Consider the following 27,767-nt stretch of genomic DNA (forward strand, 5'->3'; position numbering starts at 1 on the left):
CATTTGTATCTGGCTTGAAACCAGGATTTGAGAGCAAGCACTGTAGGTCTGAGTTGAACCACAAGTCAAATACCGAGAATAGCCTAATGTCAGTGAATCAGCCTGACACCTTGTTATAGGCATAGTTATAGGCATAGTAAACAGTGAAGGGGAAAGAAAGGATATCCACTGTGACCAGTCCCATCTGATCCACCCAGGCTACTCACTCACACCTCGTGGCCCACTGTCAGGCTTCACTAGCCACAATTAGCGTGGGGCACAGCTGAACGGAGCTGAGGGACAGACCACACCGAACCAGTCTCGACTGCCCAGAATATCAAGCCAAAAACCTCCAGGAAATGCTGTATGTCCCATCAATGAGACAGCTGTGGCTCAGTAGCACTGCACTCCCTCACTGACTCACAGTTGGCTGCTGTCCACCTTAATCTTAAAGTCTGTCTGTGTGTGTGTGAGTGAGTGAGTGACTGTGTGTGTGTGTGTGTGTGTGTGTGTGTGTGTTTGTTATGCCTTGCTCTAAACCAGGGGTCACTCACCTGCGTATCGATCCACGCCAAAAAACTCCCCGCGAGCTTTGGTTGAAGCCGGAGAACGGAACGAAATCTGAAACGTTTCTGCAAAAAACACCTTGACCATGGAAACATTTTTGGCTAAAACGTTTCAAATTCCATTCTGTTCCAGTGTCTTGGCAGGGAGCAGGACAGGTTCGTGTTGATGTGTGTGGAATGTCTTTTGTTTTCTGGTGGTAATTGTTCGAGAGATAAGAGCACAATGCTTCATGACAGACGGATGTATGTTGTTAAGAAAGCCTCAAACAAACAAAAACAGAGGCTTTCTGGTCCGTAGTCTGACTGAGCATTGTCAACAAGCTCCTCAATTCTGGGTTGATGTCCGTTCCACATTACCAAGCTTCTTCTGGAAGTCAGACATCAGATAATATCTATACCAAAGAGGTACCGAGCCATATTCTCTAAATGGCCTGTTCACTATAATTAGCACAGGATGCAGTTAGCGTTAGCCGTAGCACAGACTGACTGATTGCTCCGAGCCCCTGAGGGATCAGAGAGACTGCTCTCATCTGGCCTGGACCTGGGTCAGGACTGGTCCAGCTGAGATCACATCAGTGACTCTTGCCCTCAACACCATGAGGCATGTATGGGTCAACAGTCAAGTCTATTCCCCCAGCTATTAAACTGTATGCAGTGAACATTTATAACAAAAGCATGCCAATATGAATGGTTTAAAACATCAAACAAGTAACCCTATGTCTCTATTTGAATTCTGGCTTGTTTCAAAACTTCAGCATCACTTACGACTTATTATTCACTAGATTGTCACCCATCTCCTCTTCCTATAAAACCACAATATTATCTGATGTTTTACACTAATTGCATGAACAAAACAACAGCCAAGCTCTGCCAATCACTGAAGACTTGGCAGCAAACTCTACTATTCCAAACATCTGTTCTTACCAGAGAATATGAGCAGGCCTCATTCTGTAAGTGCATTAGGTCTTAGCACGTGTCCAGGTACAGTAGAGTGGCTGGCATGCGTGTGGCTGAGCATATGTTCCTGCCTACAGCAGGAGCGTTGCACCAGCGTGTCACAGTTTTACGAGGGGTTCCCTCCTTTACTCCCTCTCTCTCTCTCTCCCTCTTCCCACAAACATGCAGAGACACAGTCATTTCCTAACACACTACCCTACCTGCACCACTTTCCGCAACCTAGCACCAAGTAGGTACAATGATTAACCAGACCCAGCGCTTTGTAGAGTCCTGAAAGAGGGGCCATGGAAGAGAAAGACTGTGTGTGTGTATGTGACACAGAGAGAGAGAGAGAGAGAGAGAGAGAGAGAGAGACAGAGAGAGGAGAAGCCTGGAAGTTGTGTATCTAACCTACTGGGAAATGTCAGTGACCAGTCATTAACTGGACCAAGTGGTCAAGGACAGCCTTGTTACATAAAAAAACTACTTTCTACTAGTGATGTGACTCTCATTTCTATTAATATTATCATCCGCATTCGGAAGAAAAATCATTGACTTAATGAGGTTCCCTCAAAGTATGTCTTTTCAGGTCAAAACAATATGTCCTGTGAATAAAAAGTCTGTCTTGCTACCAAAAACTTAACCATTAACAGACCTTACATAATTTTTTAAATCTAGAATACATCTCCAGGCCAGAGGTGAAACATTCGGGGTAGGCTGCTTGCTTCAGGATAAAGGAAACGGCACCAAACAACCCAAGAGTTTCCCTCTGGCTCTGCCTGTGTGACTCTCAGCCAACATGTTGCCTCTTAAATCAGACGTGGAACAATAATGGCCTAAACAAACTAATCTGAGAAGTGATGGAGGCTCTGGGTTATTCCTGCGGACAGAGCGCTGGAGGAGGCTAAACAACACATGCTCCCAAGGACCTTGACTGGTGTGGATCCTTCACAGGCGGAGGGATTCACAGCTAAGTGGCAGCCCAGAGCTGTGGCTGCTGGCAGGCAGGGGCAATGGATATCACAACAGCAAAATATACAAGCTGATTAGCCTGCTACAAGGGAGCCTCACACCTTCACACCCATTAGTTCCACTCCAGTTCCTACCAAATGGCCAGTGTGATTCCCATCATCCTACATCAAAGGCATCCCAGCAGACATACTGCATGTGACAAATCCACACAAATAAAGCATGAGCGAGTTACTAATGTATGTCTCCAGGGCGTGTCTTTGTAAAGCTTCTCTTCTGCTGGCTTTGCAGTCTTTTTTAGCGGTGAGCGGTATAAGCAGCAATGTCCATTTTAGGGAAAAGGCTCGTGCCATATTGTATGTTCAGCTTCGGGGGCCTCTCCTCGCTCTGTTACATTTGAAAAGATGCAAAAGTGTAGACTTGGCAGATGGCACAAAGTGAGGAGGCGGCTTTTTGGCTAATTAATGAAAGGTGAGAACTGCCACATCTGTGACGTCAGGCTGTTGACAGTTCTGAAATAGAAACATGAACTCCTAGAGTGGGCATAATGTTGTGATTATTATTATTTTTTTTTTTACAGAAAGGCAAACTTTTTCAGACAAATACAATAATGCTGGTTATTTTCACCAGCACTTACTTCATTCACTGTCACTTAGCCACATATTGGACCAAATAGATGCAATTCTGTCTGAAGTGTTGTGCATCCCTTTGATGCAGACAGACAACTCTTCGCTTGAATGATGCCTGTTTTGATGATGGTCATTTTTGTTCATTCGTCTCAGAAAACCCCCAAAATACAGCGACAATCACAACTGTATGATGCAATTTCCCAGAATGTCAACATCAAAACATGAAAAAAAAATCCCTCTGTGTTCAAGTAGATTTTGGTTATAGCACAACACAATGGCCACTAACAATTACGGTTGTTTGTTGGAGAGTACTTACCTCTCATTTGATTACAGTGTCTAACAAATAGAATTGCAAAGGGGATTGTGTGTGCATGAATGTGAGGGCAGGATTAAAAACAAACCTCTTGGAAAACACAATAACTCAGAAAATGCCCCTGAGCGCCACCCTGTCATGCAGTTTTCAAAATGCATAGGCCTGGTCTCTGCTTGAGTTACGCTTAGAGCGAAGGCAAAAACATCCTGTATCTCCCATGCACAGTTCCAACCCTTTGCAATTTCCCTCCCTTTCCATTGATGAAACCTCTTTGCATCCAGAAAAAAATCTCTGACTTTAAGTAATCTTCATCGATCTAGCTTTGTTTGTTCCTGTCTTCCTGTCTTGATGGAATACCCAGTAGAAATCTCAATAACAGGATACGCATCTAGCGGCAACAAAGCTGAAGGCTCATCCTTAAAGCGAATGCAGCGCGGCTCTAGTCAAGCCACTCCTCCGTGTATCAAGGCTTTCCCATGCTGTGACAGTCTAAGCCAAGGCAAAGGGCGCCAGGCTCATACCTTAGGGCTGCAGACGTAACATTGAGCATGACACTGCTGGGTCAGTGGCCCCCTATCTGATAATGGGGTGAGGCAGAGTTCAGAGGAGACGGAGCGTCGTGCTCCAACACGCTCTGCGAGTCGGCTGCTGCGGTGAAGAAGATGGGACATGACTGAGAAAGAGGCATCGCAGGCCTGATCTTCGGTCAGATAACACACACACACACAGACGCACCCACACACACACTACTGTATCTTTTCTTCACTGCAAATCCTCCTTCATCTCCAGCTATTTGACCTTTCTCTATCAAATTTTAAAGCTGCTGCCAAGTGTGTACTGTACAGTAGCTGACTGACACATAATGTAATGTGTGTAATGCAAACCATAGATCTTTTCTCAGACTTGAATAAGCTCACTGCCATTACCTGAAGAGCAAGGACAGACATAGATGCAGCCTTTATTTATAAGATGAAGCCTTAAAGAAAAATCCAATCCCAAATACGCTCACGCTGTTATACGCTATCATCAAGTCTGTGATGTTCACTTCATTGCTGGAGTTATTTTACGATGAAGTAGAGGGAGAAGAAGAGTAGTGGAGAACATGCCTGAACTTGTTTCATTCAGCTGTTTTTTCCAGTCAAGAAAATGTGAGAAAATGTGAGAAAGACCCTTACTCTAAACATGTCATGGGCAGTTATCTATAGCAATAAGAAAAATGCACCACCAAACAACAAAAGGGGCCCACAAATGCAAGATACATTGCCAATAGTTTTTTTTTTTTTTTTTTAGGACAGTGTCAGCGTTTTAGAGGTGGACTTTTCCTTTAAGGCCAGCCATTTCGATTACTAAATCAACTGTACTTCATTATATCGCTATTATAATCTATGCAAAGCTACAGCGCGGATCACTGTGACCAAACAGGAAATTCATTCTGACATTGACAGTTTCCTGTTGATGTCCCACTTCACCGAAAGAAACGTCAGCAAATAACGATAACAAAAAAAAAAAAAAAAAAAGATTGATTCTCTTTGATTTGAACTCTGAAGCACCTAGATTCTCCCAGGAAGCCCTTTGTAGAAGAAAGTCCTTGAGATTAGAGTCACACTGATCAGAGGGGGAGCTCTCCCTCAGGCACTCACCGAACTCTAACAATAGCAGCCCACTTTTTTCTGAGATGTGTGTGTGTGTGTGTGTGTGTATGTGTGTGTGTGTGTGTGTCAGTGTGTGTGATAAGTTTGCGCTAATGCTGAGAGCAACTGACCGCCCTCTGCATCATCCAAAGATGATGACAATGTCTTGTTGTGTGTGGGGTGGTAATGACGATGAAGAGGCGCTTTCTGGAGGCAGCAACAGCCCGACGCTCAGGGAAACAAGATGGTGACTGGATGTGGGTTGAGGGAGGTGAGCGCTCATCCCTCTTTCAAAAAAACGCCTAAAATGCCTTGGTTAAATAAGGGTCTATTGCATGACAGCATGAGTTTTCCCCTGATGGTGTACGGCTCTATTAAGAATCTGTGAGTTGATTTCACTGAGGATGTCTTTAAATTCACAGCCCATGCCATCCCTGCTGATCAGGCACATTGTTTCATTATGCAAAGTGTGTTCAGCGCCCGACTCGTTATCACACATACAGACTCATCATGAAGAAAAGGTTTGATAGTATCATCCCCTAGCTGCATGCATTTCATAACAGTCCACATTTCCTCAAGAAAGTTCTCAATAAAAGCAGAAAGTTCCAAAGCAATTAAAGAAAAATCCCACTCTTGAATACTCTTACACTGTTATATGTCATCAATCTGTGATGCTCAATGCATTCCACGAGTTTGTGATCAAATGTTGTAATTTAGTTTTTTGTTGCACCCACTGCCTCATCTACTTCTACTTCATTTCCTACATTTCCCAAAATGCCTTTCAACAACTCCCAGAGAATGTGTTTCAACTTGTTGCATCCAGTTGTTGGTTTTACATGGAGCCGGAGAGAGCAATGTTGATTGTGATAGTGATAGTAAGAGCAAGAGAGCAGAAGAGTTTTTCCAGTCAAGGAAAAGCGAGAGCCGCGCCCCCTAACTCAAAACAACATGTGGCTGCACTGCATTCTGGTCTATTGAGACTACTGGTGGTGGAGAAATCGGTATCTCTCTTCTATTATGGATTTCTCCCTGTATGATTGTTGAACATCTGTGCAAGTCAGTCTAGAAAGAAGCTCCTTGCTCTTTGACACTGAGGGATTGACACCAAAACCTGACGTTTACTGTTGATATTTTAGATTTAGTTGAAAAATGTTCTGCTCTTAAGCTCCATGTAGCTGCCATGGAAATATCTGGAAAACACACCACCACACAACAAATGGAACCAAAAATGCAAAGTACATTGCCAGTTTTCCTTTAACAGAGTTAAAGAGTTTTAGGTTGGATTTTTCCCCTTTAGCTTATGAAAGAAGACATGAAAACGTTAAAAATGAAACAAATTTTTTGAGTACTGTGGTAGCCTAACTCTCATCTCTTGTCTCCCCACCGCAGATTAAAAGTCACAGCAATGGAGAACAGAGCTCAACCCCATAAATGTCACAGTAATGAGTCTGACCACCGTGAGCGCTCAGCATGAGGTTTCTAAACAGGCAGCTCTGTCTCTTACCACGCCTACACAACCCAGGACGTCCCTGTGCTGTATATAAACTCTAAAGTAGGTAACAACCCAAGTACTCATCCCCATCATAAGCCATAACCTAATTTGGTCAGGGTGTCTCTGGGCTTCACTTGTCTGGGCCTGTTAGATTTGTTTTGGGGGTCTGACATGCGCTAATCATTTGCCACCCGCTAGCCTGTCTCTGCAGGAGTATGAGAGAGCTGCTGGCGAGAGTTTGGAAAATGTATCAAGTCCAGGATTTTACTAGTGGTCCGTCACTCGTATTACATCAGAACAACATCACAGATTATTCACACATGTACACTTTACACTCTTCACGCCTCAGTGAGTATGATAATTTGTTGACAAGTTGATGAAAGGGTTGCCTGTGGTAGAATCCATTAGTGAGTAGTTGTTGTTGTTTTTTCTTCCCATAAAATATTCCATAACTGAGCTGAGGCTATATTTTCATGCACAACGTTTTGGAGATGAGTTCAAACAGTCAATGAGATATTGTACAGTGAATATGCAAGTCAAATGTGTCATTAGCAGCACTTCAGTATGGAGCTGCATGTTGTTGGAGGGTCAACACAAAGCTTTTCATGTTATTATGTAAAGGGGGCAATTAATGCTCCTCGTGTTTTGAGAGCAATTACTAGTCACAAACAAACCTCAAAACATCTTAAATCAAATTGGATTTCAGTTCTTTTCCCAGAACATAGTCTATTCTGGATTAAAAAAATAAAAAAATATATAAATATAGATTTTATATTTGTACAAATACAGTGTATCTCCTGGGGTCAACAGCAGCACACAGTAGAGGTGTTTGATTATTCATCACCACCCATTTGTCTCCGCCACCCACTTTCCAGAGGATGCTTTCACAGCAGGGAGGACAACATATTTACAGCCTCTAGTCAATATGTAACATGGCTCTGCGCCGGCCCCGTCACACAACACCCCTGTTACGACACATCATGCTGTTTTCACGGATTAACGACGGAGCGGAAGAGGATGTGTTTTTATTCGACTCGCCAGTAAATCATCATCTTACGAGAAAACACAGCAGGAACGTGATGAGAGTGTGCCAGACGTGAAGACGGCATCTAGCCTCAGGTGTCGAAAGGATAAGAGAAACAAAAACCCGCAAAAAACAACGGTGCAGCGGGGTAAATACGGTTAACCTCTGACCCGCCCGACATGTTTACCACTGACCCCTGTCACAATGTGGGGAAACGGTCCCGAGTGTGACTCATCTGTGATGCAGACACGACTTCAGTGACCCAGAGGTTGGCCCCTCCAAGCCTCTTCACCACAACCTCAAACCACATGTGTGTTGTGTATCGAAATCTCGGCAAACATTCACATTATCTATTCAGAGGGCACAATTTTGGTCTGTGAGTGGGAGAGAATGACAAACTGCGGCATGGTTGTATAACATGAGATGTACCTGTATTGTGTGTGTGTAGTGTGTGTGTGTGTGTGTGTGTGTGTGTGAGTGTATGGGGCTTTTGCTTTATTGTGTGTCAGCTCATGTGTGGGAAGTGTTTGGCATTGGCTGGATGCTGTTTCGTGCACTCTTTCATGAGGTGTTTTGCAAGGTCACATGAAGCAGAAGACGCAACAATAACAACACAAGTCTCTTCTGTTGCAACACCTTCAGAGGTTCGACCTACCTACTGTGGAGCAACAACCCCACAGGGAGGCTTTGATTATCAGTTCACCATCCCACACTGTTTCTGCACTATTTGTAGCCAAGCCAAGCTCAAGCTCATTGTTTTTAATAGTAGTTCAGTCCAAAGATTTCTGTGTTAAACGATAATTCTGGTTATTTTCCTAGTTTTTGCCATCATGACGATTGACTGTGTTCAAAATTCTGACACTTCACTGTAGAGGCTTTTTGTTCCTCCCATTCGCTGGGAGTGCTGCTGTCCAATACACACACACACACACACACACACACACACACACACACGCACACAGGGCAACCGAACAACTGAACCCAAAAAGCAATTAAAACACACACTTGGCACAGTAACACTCACACTGCAGTTACACATCTTTAAATAGCTGTGATAGAACAATTATCACATGATATTTCATGTATAATAGTCCATCTGATAATGTTTAGTGTTGCTCACAAAATTTTTAATACCTTGGTATTAAATATGTGCTGCTATGTTTACCGCTTGCATTGACACACTTCTGCAATTTGTAACACCAGGTGAGAGATATCAGGATGAAAAAAATTCCCACCTATCCTACTTGTAATTATCACTAGAAGGTTCATGTTAATGGGTTTTCCCAGCTGGCAGTTTGTTTTTACAGAACATCTCGTATGACTTGAAGGCAGCATCAAAGTACTTGGACGGTCTACTTGCCAACTTGCTCACACTAAGTTACAATAACATATCTAATACCATAATATAAGCAAGTTTCAGGCAATGAATAATCATAAAATCGAATGTAGGTACAGCAGGTCCCATTGCAGTGTGAGTGTTCTTGTGCTGAAAGGAACGTGTTTTAATCATTTTTGGAGATTGTGTTTGCCCTGTGTGTGTGTATTGGAGAACAGTGAGTGGGAGGAACGAAAACCTCTACAGTGAAACAAGTGACAACATTTTGAACACAATCAATCGTCATGATGGCAAAAACTAGGAAAATAAGACCCAGGTTAACTAAGTAATCAACAGAAGATGGGTCTCAATTTGCTTTTTATAAAACACTGCAGGCAGTAGCAGTGGGTGACACTGATGAAGAGCTGAGTAAAATACCAGCAGCAGTTCATTTGTGATTTTTGATGGCCGAGTATCAAAATAGTGGAAAATAGTAAAGTCACAAGAACACAAAATACAAACATTGACTTCACCTTCTCACTGATGAGTCACCCTTATTTGGAAAGTCCAATGCTGAACTCAACTTACAGTACTATCAAGTGACTACGATGCGTCACTCAAAGGTTTACTGAGTTTCAGGTGAGACAATAGTGTGAAAAGAAGTCTATAGATATTCAGTGTCTGGGTCAGAGTTAGTCTTGGGGTTTGGGTTAGACTAACATCAGGGTTGGGGTTACATAGTCTGTGGAGCTGCAACAAATAGGCAAGTTGAACATTTAGTTGAACATCTACTTTTTGTGACCTGATAGTTGAGTATCCTCAACGGACTATCCAACCCACTATTCCTGAGGTAATCATCAGTTATACTCTGCACAATTGTTTACCAATTTGTATAATGTTTGATTACAAGTTAGATTCAAAGGCTTTTAAAACTATTGGCCTGAGATTGATATCTAATTGTGAGTCAGTAACGGTTTGCTGCCAGTTTCAGTGAGGAGCAGTAAAGCGGCACACTCAACACATATTCCTTCCCATCCTGCAGATATTGACTGTGGGCTCACCTTGCCAGTAAGAACCGCGGTCAAGCTTCAAACTAGAACAGCGCTTAGCTTATCTGTTTGTGCCGTCCCTGGGCGCCCATATACCTGCTGATACTCACCGACCTAGCTGGCAGAGAGAGACGCAGGGACGAGGGCTTCCAGAAAATATCTACACATTATCATGTAAAGTACATCTAGCTCTGCATTCCACTCTCAGTTTCTCTGGTAACCCGCCCACTCCCGCTCCCTGCCCCTTCGTCCAAATTAAGTCTCCAAAGCTGAGAAGCTGCCCTGCGCAGGGGTCTCGACGCAACAATGCCGAACCCACTGAGCATCAAAATGAGGGCAAATGCATAACCTGAACCAACCCGGCTCCTACCAACTCCATACAGCCAGTCTGGAATGAAAAGCGGCAAATGCAAAGCAGGGAGCATCTTAATCTACAGAATGTACCAAAGGCACAATACAATTTAAGAGTTTTCCTTAGAGAATAAAAAGTGGCTGCTTTGTCACAACAACAAATCTCACATTGTGCCCTCAGAAGCGGTGACATTCACACCGTTTGCCCTCCAGAGATTTGGGATAAACAAGAGAACAAGGAGTGAAGCAGACGCAGCAATTGCACCTGTCAACACTTGCAAGTTAGCATGACAAGTCGAACACGCTGGTTCAACTTTGCATAGAAAACACTCCTTAGTGTGACATTTACAAAAAGCATTATCTGTGCCAAAACAGTGTGGTGGCACTATGAATTCAAATTATGTCATCACAGCCTTTTGTGTGAAAGGTATTGTAAGTTATTCAGTAAAATCAAAAAATAGTGAGTTTGAACAGCTGAGAGCTTCATTGATGCTGACTGTGCTCCATTACAAGTCAGAATTAAGACCTGGACAAGAGCTCAGACCGGCTTTTCCCTGGATGTGAGCGTCAGAGGGTTCAACATATCGTTCAGTCTTTCTTATTATGCCCTTGCTCTGTGCAACTGCATGTAGTCCTAATAAGGGCCTGGGTTCAGGGATAGGAGCTGCTGTTTGACAAACAAACAGTGTTATCAACATCATACGATAAACTTACCTAATTAAGTCCAAGGGGGACTACGTCTGCTCGGGGAAAGAACTGAGCCCAAAGCTTAAAGCGAGACAAAAAAAAAAAAATCCCTCTCTCTCTCAGATCAAAATTGTCTCTGGACACTGTTTCTCCCCAAGCTAAATGCGTTTCAAACAAGACCAAAGAATACCTGGCAGAGTCACAAAGCCAAACAGAATACTTCAAAGAGTCCCGATCGTCCCTTTTTTCATGCTACATGGCTGCATATGGAGACAACAAGAGTGGCATCGACCTGTTGTTACACTAGTGATAAAAGCAGTGTGCAGGAGCTGAAGCTGATGGAATGGTGACAAATACTGTAAACGCAAAAGAGGGAGGTAGAAATTATATTTAGAGAGAGAGGGAGAGAGGGAGAGAAGGAGAGAGAGAAAGAGAATAAGGGGATACACAAAGGATATATGACTTCCTTTCAATGTAGCCACATGCATGGATGTACCCATATGCCTCTGAGCATTTTGTCGTTCACGCACAGAAACCAGTGAGTGGCACGCAACATCATTAAATCATGTTGTGTGTGTGTGTGTGGAGGATCTTAACAAAAAGCCCCTCCTATAATAACCCCTGTAATGTTTAATGTTTATGAGATGTGCGCACTCCAAATAGTCCTGCTGAATTATGAAAGCGCCTCGGTGATCCCTACCGCGTGTACGTACGTTATGCTCTTATGGATGCTGGCGAGCAAGTGTTTATGTCCACTAATCCCCCCGAGCTCCTCTACGCTACTCTGCCTCTCTGTCATCAGCCTGGAGTTTATCAAACACATCGGGGAGAGGAGAGGTTTGTCGCACAGCAGAGTTATGTCCAGTAACAACAGGAGACCATAGTGGACGCCATACATAGCGCAGGATCTTTTAACCCTTTGTTTAACCGTGCAGGCATGTTGATAAAGAACACAATGTTATTCACAGCAAAGGGGATGGGAGGGTTTAAAAAAAATGGGTCATATGCTTAGGAGCTTCCCAGTAGAACCGCAGACTCACTGAAGACGCTGAACAGCTCAAGTGCAGTTAAAGTGATAATACGCATTTTTTTCCTTGATTTGGTAATACGCAGTCATTGCTTTGGTGTTCTGCGCTCAATGTAGACACTGGACCAGCATAGTGTAATAATAAAGACACTCAATGTAGACTGCAGCTTCTTATATTCCTCCTACCTTCTTATATTTATTCTAAACAAACCGCTGTCTTTGCTTCCGTAAACGTACAACGCATAACTTCCCGTGACAAATGTCACATGAAATGCTTTCATGATATAGGTTGAATCACTATTGTATGGTATCAATCTGCGATAGACAGGAGCAAAGCGGACATTCATTTTGAGGAAAAGGTTGCGGATTATTACTTTATAAGGTAGTTGCTGAGTGAGAGGAAAGAGTCATTCCTTCATTTTCTTCACCCAGACTTTCCCGGCTGGTTACCGTCGAGCCTTCAGGCTGCCACGGATTCTATGGTGGATAAAGAGAGAGATCAGTGGGAAGAGAGGAAATCCTGCAGAGCTCAGAGATATTAGTTAAAGCAGTGTGTGTGTGTATGTAGTGCTGAGGGTATGCCAGCGGGTCCCTAAGCCAACTGGCGGAGTGGAGGTGCCTCAGAGGCTCGAAGCATCTTGGGCCCTGAGAAATTAACTACTGCACACCTATGAATTTCATCCTAGATGCTCAGCAATCTGGCACAATAAAATTGAGCTTTCGTGATAAATTAATTGCTTCAGAAACTGGAACCCCGCCACAGACAGAGGGCAGGAGGGATTTGTAACCGTCAATCTGCTCTAAATCTAACTAGCGGTCTGCTTAAGTTGGAAATGTGTGAAAAGTCTTAAGGCAAACTCAGTCAGTATAATGTGGGGAATTCTGTGCGTTCTATCGGAGACATTAAATAGATTGAGGTGATTCGTCTCGATTTCACATGGCTCCCACACAGCCCTATTTCTCTTTTTTTTATCTATGCATTTCTCATCCATCTTATCTCACTCCATTTCCCCCTCTTAGCAGCTGTATCATCCTTGATCTAAATGAACTCAATTTCTTACTAGCACTTGGCAGGGAGCGCAAAACTACTTATCTGCCGCTCCGTCTTCTCAGATATACACACATTAGACTCTGCCATTCTGTCTCTCTCAAGCACATGCACACGCCCACACTAGAACAGCATACACACACACACACACACACACACAGACAAATACACACACACACTTGCAGTAGAATGAGGCGCTTAGATGCTTCGAGCTATCATTATGTAAACTTTGCCTGTGGTGCTTTGATGCTCCCAAAATAATTTGTGTTTGCCAGCGGGGTCTCATTTGTGCAGACTATGTTGTTTTTTTTTGTCACGCATAGCCAAAGGTGACATGCTGCTCACCCAGTTGTTGACTTCTGCTCCAGCTGCTTGTTGGCAGCAGGAAAACAAACGGCACCTCAGTGCAGCTAATTGTGAAGATTCATCAACACTGCACAGAGGCTGTGTGAGGCAGGCAGGTCGCTGCACAGGCCCACAGCCATATTCAGCCACTTTACTGTACTGCAGGCATCTTTACAGGCCTCAAGTGTCATTTATTCTCCCATGACGCGCTATGGGGTCATGCGTTGCTACTGACCCCCTTATGAATGAATTAACCATACAAACAGGCAGGGTCCCGGCAACAGACGCTATCTACCAACACAAATCGTGTTCAGCCTGCGTTAAAGAAGCAAAACAGAGAGCTGATCCATGAAGCAAACTGTACGGAGTCAAAGGTTTAAGGACCTGGTTTGTTTTAAATCATCTAATTAGGCAGGACAGACCTACAGTGTGTTATCGTTTCCCATGTCTGTGCATCGGGGGCGCAGTTTAAACACTGTAAAATAACATGTCCTGCTTCTCATTACTGAAGAAGACTGGCAAATACAGCATCAACATCTTCATTCATTCATGAGAAAAGGTGACGCCAGACAAGCCAGATATTAACATGTCACGCAACAGCGAGCGCCAGAGTCAGTGAGGCGAGGAAAGTGACTCGGTAGCTTGATATAATAAGGGCCGAGAATGTTAAGATGACATCTAAAGCCATGCACAGTGTATACACATCATCTGCCTGTGTCAGCACTGATGTAATCAGATCTGCAGTCATGTCAGCCTGCACAAGCCTGTTAGAAACTTCCAGCCATGTTAGGTCACTATGCAATGCAGGTAATGTAATCAGTAAACAGAGACTAATTAGGCAGTAAAACAGATGTGCACACAAATATACATGTGCTCACGCATGCGAACACACTTACACACTTACACACACTCACACACAGCTCAAGACACTTTAAACATAGATGACACTAACAGACTGGAGACAAGGTTTACAAAAGAGGAGTGGAACTATAAACAAGGGCGACTGAATTTGAATTTGTCAGTCTTACATCTTCCACTGCCTGCTTACTTAAAGCTGGGGAAGGCAATTTTTTAGAACCATTTTGGTAATATTTGGTGAAATTCTCTCTTTACATCCTGACAGCTATCAATAAATTAAATGCTCTGAGAAAAAAAATCTGGTCTGTGACTGTCCCAGACCCTGTAATCATCCACCCACCCCGTGACCTGTATCTTCCGCAAGGAAGAGCTGTCCTGAGCTGTCAATCACACGCGCACAGAGCTAAAGACTAGTCCTGACCACCCTGCAAACTGCAGACTAGTGATGGGAATTACGCCTCTTTGAAGGGAACGGGATCTTGTGGCTCCGTTCTTTTCCGTGAGAAGAACGCTCTCACTCTACGTGTCTTTTTTATTTCGTTGACACACACACACATACACAGGCTATCTCTTAAATTGAGGGCTAAACATTTGCCGGCAGCAGGAGATGGCAACTTAAACAAATAGCATGACATATCTGTCTGTAAAACCTAACAAATAACAGAACTGCTCATCACCCAGCGAGACTCGGTTCCCTTCATTCTTACAAAAGAGCCGAATCGGATCGTTCATGAACGACCCAACAGTACGAGCAGAGAGAAAACTAATATCCACAGAAGAAGGTCAAACAGCCACAATCCAAACTGAACACTGGGACTGGAATAAACTTGCTGTGTAATGAAGCAAGTTATTTTCCCCGCTTCACAATACCTGTTCATCAGCAAGAAGCCACATTCAGGTCAGTCAGCCGCTGTTACATAGCTATAACTTTGCAACTGTGGTAGCTAATCTATGTGACACAAAAAAATATTTTGACAGCGAGCAGAACTGTGGTTAGATTATAAAAGGTTTGGAATTTCTCAAGTTTAGCAAACGCTAAGGACCCGGCGCTCTCTCTCTCTCTCCGGTGTAGAGCGAACCTCACTCAACCCTATGTCCGTATCACAACGTGTGTTTGTAACTGCAATGACTGATCTATGCTGGAAAAAAATAATTTTGCTGGTGAATGGTTTAGTAACAACTACACTGAAGTAGTAGAGCTGTGTTTTGCATAAAAGATTTTAATTTATTCAGTTTTGGAGGAGTTGCGGGAGAGAGGGAGGGAGGGATTATTTTGTTGTATACTTTCAAATCCTTGCTCATTTCTCCAAAGTTGCCTACCCCAGCCTTAATTGTGGTGGTGACACCAAAGTTTTCGGATCATCTGTCTTGGGAACTAATAGCATCTGCGAAAAAACGGCAGCGAAACCCTGAACTCGTCTGCAGCACTGCAGCGGAGTCAGTCAGACCTGCTGCAGAGCTGCAGATGGATGTTGCGTGAGGCGACCGGAGCGCTTGATAGACCCTTCAGTCCCAAGCCTGCGGAGAGCATGAATAATATTCCATAACACCAGTGGGTCGGTGTGTGATGAATATTTGATGTGTTTGGTTTATGACGACTTGGCGCAGGTAACTGGGATTTCTGCATAGTTAATGGAAACTCTTTAAAAAAGGCAGGGAGGTGAGGTTTGACAGCATGGAGTTGACGGCCATGAATCATCGTTCAGGAATAGGAGCCGCACGTCCAGCCAGGTATGGGAAGGTCACGAAAGAAAAATAAACGCCTCGACGTTGCTCAATTCTCCTCGCGTCTACAGCACACGACGAACAACCGAGACGAGTTATCTCTCTCTCTCTCTCTCTCATGTATGAATCATAGTGCTGATAAAAAGCTCTACACTCTCCTTGTTGACACTAAAACACTTTAGAGGTATTTTTTTTTTCAAGAATTGTATATAGTTTGTTCAACTCAACCCAGTCTACCCCAGCCAAAGAGCAAAGAAATTACCAAGAATGTAAGCCAAAAAGTCAACCTTACCTACAGCATATTTGGCATTGTTAAAAAAATTGCATATCCTTATCTAGGCTATCAAAATACTAATGAGAAACACAATTTCCTCTGCGTGTCAGAGCTTGCAAAGAATGATATATTTACAGATGTTAAGGCCATTGAAATTCTTCAAGGTAATGATTTTTTATGAGATACATGATACTGAAGATTATTATTATTTTATATATTATTTTATATTAAATGTCCTCCTGAAACAAATGCATTACTGTTGTGATTGTTCAGATTTATGTGGAACATGTTGGCTGCTCTAGCGTGAGAAAAAAAACAATAGATTGCTCATAATGATAGGACTGGATGAGATAAATGATCAAATAGTCTGAGAGGAAAAAACATACTCAATCAAGAAACTGTGGCTTCGTCCAAAGATAAACAATCTCAACAAAAGAAGTGAAACTAACTGTGCTGATGTGGCTGTTTCTGCCCCAGTGTGACACTGCGCTTTATGTATTTGCCGCCAGCAGCGCTACTGTTCGCTCCTGACATGTTGATGAACATGAGGGCTTGACTGGATGACTGAACAACAATATTCAAATCCATGTTGTGATGCATCAAGGGTCACAACTTCTGTTAGGATTGCAATACAAGCTGACTTCCTCCAGTGTCTATTTGTGATGGTGGTCAGATACTGGTTTCCCAAACTGTGTGTCACTGTTGTGTTGGGAGCTGGGTCCAAAATTTACACCCACCAAGTGCCAAAAACTTTGTCTTTGGCTAATAAATCAATTTCGGGTCAGCCGCCACACCGGCTGCTGACTTTTTGAGACGATTTGACTGCCTTGGTTATATACAGTCACTGGTTTTTGCCTGTTCTCAAACATTGTCCCTGTCGGGCTACTGTACACTCCGTCACAGCCAATCAAATCAAATCAAAACAATGTTCTAAAATGCTTTCTTGTAATTTGAATTCTGTTGCACTTCACAATGAATTATAAACTTGATCCACTGTATAAGTGAGTGCGCAAGTTTTAAATTCACACACAGTACCTGATTATATACATGAAATAGCATTGATACAATATACTAATTATTTTGGCGAGCAAAAATTATTCTTGGCAGGTAATTTTTTTTTTTAGTTTACCAGCCCTTGACAGGTGACCCAAAGAGTTAATTTTGGACTCTCACAGGTGGTTGAATAAGTCACTAAAACCAACATCAGAACTTATGGATGGCGTTCTTGTGACAGGCTGTCAGCGGACTCAGCCTTCAGTAGGCGATGTGTGTGGTTGTGTGTGTGTGTGTGTGTGTGTGTGTGTGTGTGTGTTGACGTGGGGATGGAGGTCAATGTCTCCCGCTGTGTACACAGCATCTGGAGGCCCATGTCCAGCCCCCCGGGTCAAAAACACACTGACATCAGCAGTCCCTTCGGTGACGCAGGTGGACATGTTGTTTTTCAACTCCAACTGAGAATCACCACCACTGGAAACTGAAGAGAAAGGCCCCATTCATCACAGGTAACACATGGAAAGGTATTAATCTGAGGCGGTGTACAAGCCTCAGCCTGTTTATTTACGTCTGCCAATCATCCCGGGTATCATTGTCATGTCTGGGCGCTTGTCAAGGAAGCTGCGTTGAAAGTTTTGGATAATTAAGATCACAAATCCTTGGAGGTTTTCAGATCAGATCTTAATATTTCATTACCAGAAAATACAAGAACTCGATCTACATCAAGTACATTTTCAAAGGCGAGAGTCTCCCAGATACAAAGAATTTTATAGAATTTTATACATATATTCACTGACAGTTTTTGACCTCTTTTGTCCATATTGTATCAAACAAGATCATATGTATCATGTATCATGTATCAAAACCTTGTAGTATATAGATGTATTTTTATGTCTTATGTACTTTTATGTCTTGGATGTAAAGCACAGTTCTAAGGCTAATATACAGTGTTGGAAATGTGGGGAAATACTTTGTACTCTTCCTGTGGGAACAGTCTCTACTGGTGGGAATACTCTATGGTACAGTGGCTCTTCACGCATCAACTCTGTCAGCTCATTAGTTTTGGGACAATCTATTTTGCATCAGAATTCACATACGTTATTCTTATGATCTTGCACACCTCAGTGTACATTTGAGAACACAAGTTTCTCCTAAAGCTAGAGGAGAAGTGAGCCAGCACTCTCCCTTTGATGCTATTATTATTTTACAGGGATATAGGCATGTTTTCTGGTTCATGATTGTTAGCGGAACAATGAACTAAAGCTCATTTGGATGCAAAACCTACATTATACATTCTAAAGTCACTTTCCAATTCATTGACAATGGTTTTGTGAAAGGGTTTATTGGTTAGTTAGACTGTAAGACTGTAGGAATAACATATGTGCATTCATTTTTCTGATGGATTTCCTATTTTAACAGTATGCGTACTAACTGAAGGTTAAGAGGCTTAAAATCTTGGGTCAAAATCCCTGGATCTTTTTTTTTTTTTAGCCAGACTTGCACAACTCAACTCTGTATTCACTTTACTCTGTCTTCATTGAATCATCTCACTTCATCTGTGATTTCTACTTGGAAAACTGAACATACACACTCACTGTATAGTGCGCATGATGAAGAAAGACAAAAGCCTTTGCTCTTAAAATGAGCAGAATTTACAGATCGTTTCTTTTGGGCTACATAAAGCTCGCCATGCGGACGCCGTGTGACCCGAAGCCCATGGCAAAGGCGCACGGTTGCAACAGTTTCCAGTTGAGCAGTTGTTGAGATAAAGCGAGTGTTGTTTGTGCTCTGTACTGTGATAATAGGCTGTGTTGGGGAGCAAAAGGAGCTACACTTGACCCTCGACCCACACACACAGTGAGGGGGGGGGAGGGGGGGAGGGCGGTATTTTTAGTGCCTCACCAACTGAATCTGAACAAACACAAAATGGCTCAATACCGTTATCTCCTCCAGGGTTTACAAAGCAGTTCAGAGAAAAGCAAAACCTTGTTGTGTTCTTTTATCTTTTCGATCCTCCGCCGCGCTTCTGCTGTTATTGATTCTCCCGTGATATATCTTTTTGCTGCATCTCCACCCAACATGGACGTGTCTCCGTGTGCACTGAAGAGGAATTTACTTCCCATAAGAATGAAAGGTTAAATTCCCCGCCGAGTGAGAGGCGAGCCAGAGATAAAAGCAACACGAAGAGACACCAGCCACCTTCTGGTCCACCGCTTGACCAATAATGAACTCTAAAAGATGACGTCCACATCGCGTAGGAGGTTCATTAGCGAGTAATCATATAAGCCACGCTGAGATTGAGTAATTCATCTTGAAGCAGCGCTGTGAGGTCGAAAGGTGCACAAGGGATGCATCTCCATCATCGCAGCACGCTGACTTCATTTAGGCATACATGACTTATTTGTGTCCACATAGATAATCCCAGTCGTGACCTCCTGAGTACACAGCTATCTCAGTCCATCTACTACACCCCAAGCTCTAATAAAATGTAATGCCTCGAGAGTGCTTTCTATCACATGCCAGAGTTTCTTAGAAGTTAAATAACTGAGGTAAGCATTAACATATGAGAGAGGCAGTACTAAAACATGGCTATTGAAACACATCTGTTGAGGTCAAAGATCAAAGACTGTTGGCTTTGTACTCTGTCCAATACCTTGTTCATTTTATACAATAGTACGGTGCTGTCAGTTTAATATATGGAACTGAAAAATGGTGTTGCAGATATTCAATTTAGACAATATCTTTCACTTTAAGTTCTCTGCAAAGACAAAAATCCTAAACATTTGGTGTTTTTTATGGCTGGAGATGATCTGTGAGAAAGCCAGTGTCTTGCTTCATCCTCAACTCTCCTTTTTTTGCAAAATTAAGCAACAACACTGAGATTTGGACATCAGACTATTCATAATGATGCCATGCAATAAAGTTTCAAATGGACCCACTCTCCTCAGCTTGTTTGTGTGTGTGTGTTACAGTCTGCAAAAGAAGCCACTGGAAAATTCACTAAACGAGAATATTAATGAATGAAAAAATTCAAATTGTATTTACCTGAGACTGCTGTTAGATCAGTGAAGTACTGTATGTTACACTGCCCAGGCCATTATTGTGCTTGTGTCATAGTGTTACTTAAATGGCACATAGTTCCATCTACAAAGTAAAAATATAAGGTATTGTTGGCGCTCATGTAACATCTTGCAGCTCATGCTGGTCAAAACATTTTGCACTGAATACACGATCAAAGATAATCAATGTAACTATTCTATCATCAGTAATACTAGAAAAGATTTGAGTGCTTTAACAATCATCATTGACAGCAGCATTAATAGAGGGAAGGTATTGATTTAAAATAATGAAGTCATCTCTCTGCTTCCCCAGGTTCCCTCAGCAATGCTCTCTGACAGCTGCGTTTGAATCTCAGCCATGCCTCGATGCTCTAACCCTCAAACCATTCCTCTTGGGACTTTCTTGAACTGATTGACTTAAGGCAGGAAGGATATGATTTAAGTGTTTCAGTGCCTGGCTGATACCCAAAGGCCATGTGGTGAATCTTCATGCCGAGAGGCAGAAATAACAAAGCCAAGAATCCAAAAACCGATGTACTGGGTTTTGCTTTCTCATCAGGGTTTCTCCAGATTGCTGCCTTTCTGCTATTACTTTGCTAATGATAATAGCTTTCCTATATTTAGTGTGTATGATAGCAGGAACAGGAATGATGCAGATGTTCTCTGACTGTTGGGCAAAACACACACACACCTGCACACACACATTAAAACACAAATATAATATACATGTTGATTTTAAAATCATAAGAAAAGCTGTTTTGCTCCCGGATTTCAAATTGCTCACGACTGCAGCATCTCTCCCTTGCTGCAGAAACAATTTAGCCTCTCCACCATGAGGTGACACAAGACTCTTTCGGCACGTCAGATACATTAATCTCTACTTTTTTCCCCACTGCAGAGCAGGCAGCATCAAAACAGTGTCTGGATTTGTTCGCAGGGGCAGGAAGGTAAGATGTTGGCAGCCGCCCAGGCACAGTAAGTGATGGAATGTGCCACACTCCAAATCTGATCCTGGTGGCGGGACTGAGAGGAGAACATGGAGGAGAGGCGACAGACACAACGCAGGGTCCAGAGAGCCACATCAGGACGAGGCTCAGATGGGCACAGAGGGATATCGCTCCCAGAAAACACATCACACATGCAAGAGTAAGTGAAGAAACACATTCCACCCTGCGCTGTAGCTTGTCAACAAAATCAAGAGATAAAGACCAGTAGCCATGGCTGGAAACATGCAAACAACAAACAAATCTTTAACCTTTCTTAACCTTTTGTGGGCTTTTTTTATGATATGTCTCAATGAAAATGTCACAAATTCCCCAAATGTGAATAGTGTTTTTGGTGTGTGTGTGTGTGTGTTGCATGTGCATGCACTCACGCACCCCAGCATACACTCTCGTATATTACTATTTTGTGCGTGCTCCATGCCATGTCCACCAGCACTTTTCTGTTGCTATAGCAAATGTATCTGTTTATTGCGCTATAAAAAACAAATAAGTAATGTAATTTTCCTCAGGAGGTAAAGAGCTCTGTTTGAAGAGGTTTCATTAAGCGGACTGACAGTTGCCCTGCTACTCGCACACTGTTGCGTGTACTTGGGAAGATTTAATAAACTCTCGTCTTATCCGTTTAACCCAGCACGTGCCTGAAGGGCGGCAGGCACAATCGCCCATCAGACAGAGGCCAGTAGCAACATGGGAGTCGATGTCGATTCAATAAAGCCACGGGTAAATGTTTCCTACCGCCAACAGGAAGGGATTGGTTCTGATCCTTCCCATTCAATTGTGTATATAAACATTGTGTATGTGTGTGTTGTACGTGTGACAGAGAGAGAAAGAGTGTGCACGTACACTCTTGTGTGTGTTGTCATGTGTGCACAGCAGAAAAGTCAAGTCATTTAGTCTACTAAGGAGTCTTAAAATCCTATTTTTCACGTGCAAAAATAATCCGCCAATGCAAATTAACTTGTTTCACAAATTTCCTCAAGTAATATTATTTTGATACTAATGGAGTGATCAGGCTTATTTTAAGTCACTTGTTTAAAGATATATATTAGATAAATATAAGATAACATAAATATTTAAGTGAAATTATCTCTCCCTACTGTCAGATTTTCTTCACTAGTTTCAAGAAAAGTAAAGTTTGAAGACTTAATACAAGATTAAATGACTGGATAAGATGGTCATTTTTCAGATTGTTTTCATGCATTTACATGTGCATGTGTATGCACATATGTACATGTATGTGTGTGTGTGTGCTTGTGGGCGAGGTGAGTGTTACTGAGTTGGCACACGCACACGGCTGAGTGGAGCCCAGCAGCAGTATCCAATCCCTTATCGTCCCACTGTGGAAATCCAGGCTGACAGCCTATTGTAATGCAGGCTATTCTTGGCCCCCCTGGGTCCATTATGGGGGGGCCGTTTGAACCGGAGCCCGCAGAGCCACACAGGCCAGCCATGTTCACTTGATGGGCGCTGACACCCTCACTCCTCCTCACACCTGTCCTCAGTGCTACTACAGGCTATCATCCAGCTGAGGCTAATCTGACGCACTCTATCTCTAGGTCTCTCTCTATCTCTCTCTCTATTTCTGTGTTTCAGCTTCTGTTTCTATCTCTGTCTCTCTTGTCTCTGTCATTGTGCCAGTCTGTCCCTCTCTCTCTCTCTCACGCTCTCGCTCTCTCGCTCTCTCTCTCTATCTCTCATCATTACACAGCTCAGGAAACCACAAAAGGCAGCGATAAGTAACACTGTCCTCTCTCTTCCTCTCTCATACATAGTCGTTCACTCTTTCACCTCTCTTTAACCTCATCCAGTGCCATGTACACTCACTTATGTACTGTGCTATACAGCCATGGAGCTAGAAAATGCATTCTGTGTTACATTGCTTCCCTCTTTTCAGTGTTAAATATTTGATATGGCCTGTACTGAAAACCTGAGTCACCAACTTGAAGGAAGACCTCAGGTCCATGCATCTACCAGCAGCCTTAGGCTGTGAAGATGTACACCAAACTCCAGAGAAACAAATTAGGTTCACTCCCTCTCATTTATCACCACCATCCTTGATTTATCCATAACCGCATGTCTTCCCCATATTTCTCCATCACCCACAGTTAGTACAGACAATAAGCTCAATGTTTACAGGCTGGATAACTTTTGTCTTGGCAGCCTCAGTATCCACCAGTCAACTCAGCATGTTGCAGATCAAAGAAGTACCGGAGAAGCAAATGTTTGTGAAGGAGGGAAGCCTGAAGTGCTTAGCAGACAGCAGATTTACCAGAGCGATATCATCGGTTTGACCTGGATCTGAATGCATGACCTCACTTAGGTTATCTGTATGGTAAGAAAAACTGCTGCGAACAGCTGTCTTGCCTTGTCATCAGGTACGCCATATGCGCATGAGTCAATTGTAGCCGCCTTGTAATTACTCATCTTGGTGTCTTATTGCTGAGTTAATTGCCTTTGTATCCCGTCTCGCTTTGGGAACCCAAAACCCCATCCTAACGAGGCAAATCCGCTGCACTTGATCAAATCCTCACAGCAGAGCTGATTTACATGAGCCAGTATTAAAGGTTGACATATAAAAAAAAAAGCTTCTGATATGCTTTTGCAGAGAAGGGATTTTCACAGACATTTCCCAGAAGAATCACTTGGCCTCAGTTTCCTGTCACATTAGTACACACTGTCTCTGTGACATGAGTCAGGCCCTAATGACAAAATGTGTGCTGCAGATACACTCGGGAAGCGCCTGGAGAGTCTGAATATAGTTTCACATCACCAAACTGAATTTCTAAGCATGATACTGTTGAAAATGAAACTGACGCTGTTTTCTTCAGGCCATAAAATTACACTAAAGGACAGAGAGAGAGAGAGAGTGAGGTCAAATTTGAACAGCAGTCCAGCCCCTCGCACATCAACTGAGAGAAATACCCATATAGCCCTGAAACAAAGACATGCACTAAACCATTTATAAAACACAATGAAAAAGGCTTTCTTTGACAGGCTTTACATTGAGCAGTGCATTCTGGAGCTGAGCAGTCCCATATGGCGTACAGGACACTCTGGGGGTTGTGACATGACATCCACGAGCCGCTGCTTTCAGCTCTTGCCCCTTGAGGCCAGATTGCACTCTGACTCATTTAGCCTGTGAGCTTTTCAAATGCACAATGTGCTGTATGCATATGAGGGTCAAATACATATGTAACCCGTTAATAAATACAACCTCTACCCCTGAATTATCACTCAGCATTTGCATCCACATACATAATGTAGCTCCATGGAGTCCATCACGGCTGTGAAAAGTTCACCCTGCTGGCGGTAGAGGCTTCGAGGGCAGAAGATTACTCCGCGCATCACAAAACTGCACTAATGTGTATTTTGTATGCATTGAAGTATCTGCACAGGCTGGACTGTTAATGTTTGTAAATTACCTCTAAAGACAACATACAGCGTCGCATCACTAATTCATAGAGTGCACCTGTATGCATAAGGCTAATGCAATTGCTCCAGCGAGGAGCGTGCATCTCTTACATCACCGCAACAGATGTGCTGTGGTAGCAATGAATATATTTGTTTAGTTATTGTACACGGAGTTTACCTAAAAATAGGCCCCCTCATTAGCTCCGCTGTGTGTAATGGAATATAACATGCACAGGGGACTGAGGGCCCGCATGTTGTCCGCTCACTTCCCTGATCCAGCTCAAGTGGGCCTGATTAGGACGAAATCACTTTCGGGCAATTAACTCTCCAAACAGGTAATTTTTTTATGTATTCGGTGTTAAAGAATACACAGGGAAGCACTAATGTGTCTGGCAGTATTCTGTCTGTTGCAGAGTGAAACACATTTTGCTGCCTGCTCTCTCTTTCAGCCTGTTGCATTACATAGGATTCAAATACATAGGATTCAAATAGTTAATGCTGCCACTTTAAAACTTAATGTTATGTAGAAATGATAAACATGTCAAGGTTGCTCATACTGAATAAATCATTCATAGCCTACAGTACATGCATCTCGGCCTGGTGGGTATCACATTGTGAAAGTCTTGGACTTGGACCTAGTTGGTCTCAGGCTTGATCTGGTCTTAGATCAGTTTGGGTTGGGTCTTGTAATTCTGGCCAGGACCAGCACAAATGATTTATTCAGAACAATGTTCTTTTTTTTTACAGACTCTTGTCTTGTCCTCAGCAGTGTTTTCAGCTGAAAATCACTGCTGAGGAGGGTTATTGTATGAATATTTGAGGGATACCCACATTATTTTTGCGAGAATCTATTTGTCTGGTCTTGGTCTTGACTCAGTTTGGACTCAGCTGAGACGGTCTAGTCCAGACTATATATCACCTTTTCGTAGCCTACTTCATCTCTGCTCCAAATAAAGCAGGACAACTACATTTACCAAATTATCTTGTTGCATAGGGCTATACGAGCTTAGACTTTGTTATTTATCAAGAAAAATATGCATGTATTTATGTTACATAGGAAGTGCGTGTGATTAAAAGACAGCAGAAATATATTCCCTCAAGTATAATTCACTTTAAATGGAATTTTTCAGTTGTGTTTCTGTTACGGCTGTGGCCGTACCCCCAGAAGATTCCCTAGTGTTTTCTTGTGTTTCCCCTTCCCTGTGTTCCCAGTGCTCCCCTGTCTGTCTCTCTCTCTCTGTCTATGTTTTGTTTGTGTGTGTATTGGCGTGAGGCGAGCGTGGTCTCCCTTTCTCGTTCTCCTGGCTCCCAGCTCTGCTCACCCTGCACACCTGTCTGCAATCGGCTCATCACCTCTCCCAGTCTGCTCACCTGCCTCTCATCAGCTCATCTGCCTGCAGTGTATCTACCCCGGCTCTTCAACCATTCTTCGCCAGGTTGTTGTTTCAACCACTGTGGTAGTTACGCTTCCAGGCCAAATCTAGTTTAAACTCCCAGTGACTTTGTCTCTTTGTGTTTCCTGTGACTAACCAGCCTTTCTTGTATCCCAGGATCATCACCCACCTGCCTGTCTTCCTGCTGTCTCCCTGCCTGCCTGCTAGCAACCTCCTAGCCTCCAAGCTACACCTGCCTGCCACACTTCCCCTCATCCCACGCTCACACCAAGCCCGCTCCTCCTCACCATCACTCACCCTTGCAGCCACCGGATCCCCGTTCCCTGCCGTCAGCCCCTCATCCAGATCCTCCCTTACAATAAAACCTTTCCTTACCAACACCACCCTCTCTGTGTCCTGCGTTTGGGTCCCACCTGTGTTCATAACAGTTTCCAGTGTGTGTTTCCATTCAGCAGAGCCTGAGGCCTTTAATGCAGCCTTGAGCCAAATGAAGAGTCAGAAATCAGGTTGACTGGATGTCATGTTTTGTGTCGCAGAGAAAACATTACTCTTTATAATTGTTTTTGGTCAGAGTCTATGGATAGACTACATTTGCCTTGACGTCCACCTGAATTAGCCTACTTTATTCGTATGGAGTATCTGGGCTGCATTCACCTTGACATCCACTGAACTTAAACACACTTGGGTTTGTCATTGCGCTCTCCTGTGGCTTTGGCGGGGGCGGGCAGCTTACCAAGTACAAATTCCAGATAGACGATGGCAAAGATAAGATTTAAGTCATTTGAACAAGAGCGATAAGTGACACTAACTGTGGTTGTGATTATGAAAAAACGCTTCTACAAATTCTACCATATTCCAACATGTTCCCAACGAAAAATCACTATAATATTGACTACTATTGCTTCTGTGGTACTCAGTAGTGAGTTTCCTTATCGTACTTCATATATGTTTCTTTATCTCCTATCACTTCCTATAATATTCCTATAGGTACTTGCTGTGACATTTGTATACTGTCCTTCTAAAATGTACTAAAGGATTACTATACTTCTCTTTTCGTAAGGGGAGGCATTCAGCTTACTTGAAGCACAGTGTGGAAATGTCATCAAAATAGATAGCTGCTGGGAAAATTAAAAAAAATAATAATAATGTTTACCATTGACAGCACGGGGTTCCGCTGGTTTCCCCAATCTCCACTTCACCGCTGCTCATCTTCTGAGCGGCATCTGGCAGACAGTATTTCCACTCAGTTGAAGTCGGGCGCTGTAATCCAACTTTCAAAATAAATAACGCCTGCGTGGCTGCTGTCGCGGTCAGGAAGTCCTCTCTTGTCAGTGATTCTCAAGAAGTCGTCTATTGTTGTAAAATGGTTTTAAAATTATATATATAGAGAAGGCTTTGCTCTGTGTGTAGTTGGTACTGGTGGCTGTGTGAGCGCGAGGCGCACTGGCGGTCCTTGTACCCGTGTGACGTCACGAGGAGGGGGTGGGGGTGGGGGGGTATCTAAGCCCAGGACCAGGGATGTATAGTGGACGGTAAACTCTAACCACTAAAGTCATGCTGACATAACCTGTAAGAGGTTAAATTCATATCATCATCATATCAAGCTGATGTTACGTCTATAACTGTATTTTTTTCTTCTCTGAAAATAGAATAGATTTTTGTTCACTGACTGGACGTTATGGTATACC

General features: G+C 43.1%; 1 protein-coding gene across 1 annotated transcript in view; it reads right to left on the reverse strand.

The window, feature by feature from the left end:
* The window catches only part of gcgra (glucagon receptor a), a 39,360-nt gene extending 11,931 nt beyond the window's left edge, over positions 1-27,429 (reverse strand). Inside the window, exon 1 of the mRNA XM_071529761.1 lies at positions 27,233-27,429. The gene's annotated coding sequence lies outside the window, so the exon portion shown is untranslated. The remainder of the gene's footprint in view (positions 1-27,232) is intronic.
* Between the last annotated feature and the right edge of the window lie 338 nt (positions 27,430-27,767).

The sequence above is a fragment of the Centroberyx affinis genome, unplaced genomic scaffold, assembly GCF_046629955.1.
Source record: "Centroberyx affinis isolate AG114_WGS23_722 - 3 ecotype Tasmania unplaced genomic scaffold, CSIRO-AGI_Caff_v1 ptg001839l_1, whole genome shotgun sequence".
NCBI classification, from domain to species: domain Eukaryota; kingdom Metazoa; phylum Chordata; class Actinopteri; order Beryciformes; family Berycidae; genus Centroberyx; species Centroberyx affinis.